A 4,582-nucleotide genomic window follows, 5' to 3' on the forward strand; every position below is an offset into this window, starting at 1 on the left:
ATGCCTATCAAGAATAACTGCATGTACAGCACATTCTCATGTCGGTGTAAAACATGTAAAAAGTCACCATAGATGTCAAGTTAAAACGTGGAATCTAAAATGGAGCCTGAGTGTGGGACCCGATACACCTTATGACAATAGAAGTGGAGCTACTGGGAGTTTGCACCTGCTCAACCGCAGAAATACCACTCCACCAAGTCATAGTCTGCCTTTAAAGGTCTTGCTAAGGCGGATGGAACCCTGCAGCTTGGCAGGTAGATCCTGGCAGCCCTTGAGTTCATTATAAGGATTTTTTTGTCAACAGAGTTGGAATGTATCATTACACGCATACATGTCTACACACATTATCCACTCAGGACTTAGGTGGGTGCAAGGCATGGAACCTCAATTCCAGGATGTAAGACAACAACTTCTGAGGTGATGGACTAGACTTCAGTCATACTACTGGTACTGCTGGACACACCTTTTGAGAAAGTACAGCATGTCTCTTCTAGACTGACAGCGGGAATTGCTGGTTTATCAGCTATTGTCTGGAATACATTATGTCATTTTTAGCCAAGAGAATCCTCTACCTGCAGTAAGAGGAAACATGTGGCCTTCCTCAAAGGTTTCCCTGTCCCTTGTTCTCTTCAACATGTGTATGAAACCATTCCTTTTTTTTTCTGCAATAAAAGGAATATTTTTTCATGTACAATCCATGCTTACCCGACTCACATAGACTGGATGACTTTACAGAGGATATGCAACAATGTATGTGATGTAACTGGTTGGCTCTGAAAGTAGACATATTCATTGTAAAATGAGCAATTTGAGACATTCTGCCACTAAGCAAGGGCTGGCTTACAAGTATATGGGCATTGTTTTAGAGTTAAATAAACTATTGTTTGAAGTCATAATCGTTGGACTTTAGTTTGACTCAGCTTAGCCTGGAAAAATTAATCAGCTTAATGAAAAAGTATTGGCTGTGCACTAGTCCTTGCCACAAGGTGCTGTTTTTGGATAAGGGCCATTTACATTACTAGTTTTTGAATGTAGAAAGAGAATGCAGAACCACGTGGTTAGGTTGGTGGCTGGAATAACCAGAAGGGCACACCATACCCTATGAAGGTTACATCGACTGTTGATTGTGCCAGAAATACATTCACAGCCAAGTGCTTGTACCTTAGCCATAAAGACACTGACATATTTGACAAAAGATCTCCTGACAATGCTGCTGGCGAAAGCTGAGCTGCCTCTTGCATTTGGGACATGGCTATGAAATAAAATTCAGGTACACTTTAAGTCACCAAAAGACCTAAGTGCTCTAAGAAACAGCGAACACATTTTCTCTTCAAGGCTGCCTTGGCTGCTTCATGCTTCTGAACATTCACCCTCACCCACATTCACATCACTGTGCACCTCAGACAGCTCTACTGCCTCTCAATTCACAAACAAGTGCTCTTCAAACTCCTCACACACATATACAAAGCCTTGCACAACATTGCCCCGTGGACCTCAACAATCGCGTTTACCTTCTGCAAACCTATCTATAAAATCAAAGGTTTTGTTTTTTAATAGAACTCTTTGCACACCTATGGCACTGGTAAGGCCTCACTGATTTTTATCTTAAGTGTTCTAGATTTATCTTTTGACTGAAACATTTTTTGTGCTTAGTACAGTGAAAGTGCCTTACTCCTATGAATTCACTGATACAATAGATGTTAAGCAAAGCTGTTCTCACTGCTTCCTAAAGTGAAAGAGCTTCCATCCTGTATGTAAAGTTTGCAGATTTTTAAACTTTTTGAGGCAAGCACTTCTCAGATTTTGTGTAATTGAAGAGCTATACCATTTGAGTGAACTCTCTGGCACTTTACAAGACTTTTCATTTGAGTAAAGCTCTTCTCACATTCAGTGCAGTGAAAGGGCCTCACTTCCAGTGCTTAATTTGTGCTTGTTGTATCCGGTGCTGAGCACCAGCACTTATTTTTGAGGGCCGGGGCTTATTCTTCTGCCTCAAGCATTTGCTGCGAGCAAAAGACACATGTGGGAAAGACGGAGGAAGGTTAAAATAGAAAAAGCGTCACAAAGGGAGAAAACAGAAAGCTGCTAGAGTGAGCTGAGGGGGCAGGGAGTGGCTTTATATAGATTGAAGAGGCCCGGGATGGCTTCAAGACTAAGCTGCCTCAGTATTCAGTGTTCCCACATTTAATTACAGAAGCCGCATGTTTAAAAGGAGGGCTTTGAGCACCAGCACGTTTTTATTTACAAATTAAGCACTGCTCACTCCTGTATGTGTTATTTGGTGTGTTACAAGCTGTTGCTTTCGTGTAAAGCTCTTCTCTCACTCAGTGCACTGAAAGGGCCTCACCCTTGTGTGGATTCTTTGGTGAGTCAGTAGACTTGTCTTGCAAGTAAATCTTTTTCCACATGCTCTACAATGAAAAGGCCTCACTCCTGTCTTTGGAGACTTAGAAGGTCTCTCTTTTGAATAAAGCTCTTCTCACATTCAGAGCAGTGGAAGGGTCTCTCTCCTGTGTGTGTTTTTTGGTGATCTAGAAGATCATTCTTTCGAATAAAGTTCTTCTCACACTCAGTGCACTGAAAGGGCTTCACTACTGTGTGGATTAGTTGGTGATTTAGAAGCTCTTTCGTTTGAATAAAGCTCTTCTCACATTCAGTGCAGGGGAAAGGTCTCATCCCTGTGTGGACTGTTTGGTGTGTTAGAAGATTTACCTGTTGAGCAAAGCTTTTGTCACACTCAGCGCAGCTGAAGGGCCTCACCTTTGTGTGGGTTCCTTGGTGTGCAACAAGATGTTGCTTCCGATAAAAGCTCTTCCCACACTCGGTGCAGTGGAAAGGCTTTTCCCCTGTGTAGCTTCTCAGATGACTTTGAAGATTTTGCCTCGGGCTGAAGCTCTTCCCACATGTAGGACATAGACAGGGTCTCACACCTGTGTGTGTTCTTTGGTGCTTTAAAAGAGTTTGCTTCAGATTAAAGCTCTTCTCACACTCCGTACAGTGAAAGGACTTCACTCCTCTGTGTGTTCTTTGGTGACTGGCAAGATAAACCTTTCGAGGAAAGCTCTTCTCACACTCGGAGAAGTGGAAGGGTCTCTCTCCTGTGTGTGTTCTTCGGTGCTTTAGAAGATCATTCTTTCCAATAAAGCTCTTCTCACACTCCATACACTGAAAATACCCTGCCCCTTTGTGTGTTCCTTGGTGCTGCAAAAGGTGTGTGTTGTAATATAGTTCTTTATAAGATATTAGGAAGTTATAATGTAAGGTAATAGGAAGTTATAATGTAAAGTAATAAATAATTATATAGTAGTGAAAATGTAGAAGTTGTAGGAATTTCAGGTTTTTAGAGTTGGTATGCTCTTCTCCCCTGTGTGGGAGATGGAACATGGAACATTCAGACAGTTGGAGACTGGAGGGTGGAATAGAATGCTGAGATGACTGGAGGAGCTGTGAGGTGGAGGTGAGCAATAAGGCTGTATGAAGGGCGAAGCAGTGGAGATGAAAATAAAGTCTGGAACTTGAAGATAAGTACCGTGTATTGGACTTTATAACACTGGCGATGAGTTGGTGTGTAAGGGGGCACTCTCATCTCCACCCCTTCTCAGGTACTATTCCAATTGATACCAACCTTGTCTCGACAATCGACCAGTAGGCATTCATGTAGTTAATGTCTATTCTTTAACAGACTAAAGAAGACTGTCAACATCAAAATACAATTGAATATCTAGATATTATTACTGTAAAAACGATTTTCTTCAGGTTGGTGATCTGTAGTACCATTTCTGAACCTGCCCTTCACGCTGGTTCTGGAAACATTGAATATTCTCAACATATTCTTCAACTCATGACGTGAGTAAGAATGGTTTAAATTTGACCATGTGTGCAACAGAACAAGTTTGAGTTGGAAGTCGAGCAGCTCTTCAGCCCGTTTGATTTAATAATAGAGCAGCTCTTTGGTGCTCTCTGCCAGTTCGGATATCTGTGAGGATCAACTTCGTGGCAGAGGCGCTCTGCTCCACTCTGATTGCTCTGCTCGCCTCGCCGATCATGTATCAGCGCTCTGCCTGCCTGTCGGGGATCACGCTGACAGGCACAGCTTTGTTCTGGAGCGGCTTGCATCTGACGCTCCTCTTGCCTGTCGGGGATCACGCTGACAGGCACAGCTTTGTTCTGGATCGGCTTGCATCTGACGCTCCTATTGCATGTCGGGGATCACGCTGACAGGCACAGCTTGCTTTTGATGGGCGGCTGCCGGGACATTCGTCCCCCTGTCAGGGATCACGCTGACAGGCACAGCTCTCTTCGGGAGCGGCTTGCATCGGCCGCCTATCGGAGCCGGGCGATCCTCTCACCTGTCAGAGATCACGCTGACAGGCACAGCTTTACTCCGACGCGCTTCCTCCTACAGTTTACAGCGCTCGAATCGCCTGTCAGGAACCACGCTGATAGGCACAGCAGTTAATCCGCTAACATTAACGCTTTCAATAATTGCATAACAAGCTACTTTCTATTCTGTTTACAGCGCCCTAATCGCCTGTCAGGGACCACGCTGACAGGCACAGCAGTTAATCCCCTAACACTAACG

General features: G+C 43.9%; 1 pseudogene; it reads right to left on the bottom strand.

The window, feature by feature from the left end:
* Positions 1–2,248: 2,248 nt before the first annotated feature.
* Positions 2,249–3,162, bottom strand: LOC138249622 (gastrula zinc finger protein XlCGF57.1-like; annotated as a pseudogene).
* Between the last annotated feature and the right edge of the window lie 1,420 nt (positions 3,163–4,582).

This window comes from Pleurodeles waltl, chromosome 8 (assembly GCF_031143425.1).
Source record: "Pleurodeles waltl isolate 20211129_DDA chromosome 8, aPleWal1.hap1.20221129, whole genome shotgun sequence".
NCBI lineage: Eukaryota > Metazoa > Chordata > Amphibia > Caudata > Salamandridae > Pleurodeles > Pleurodeles waltl.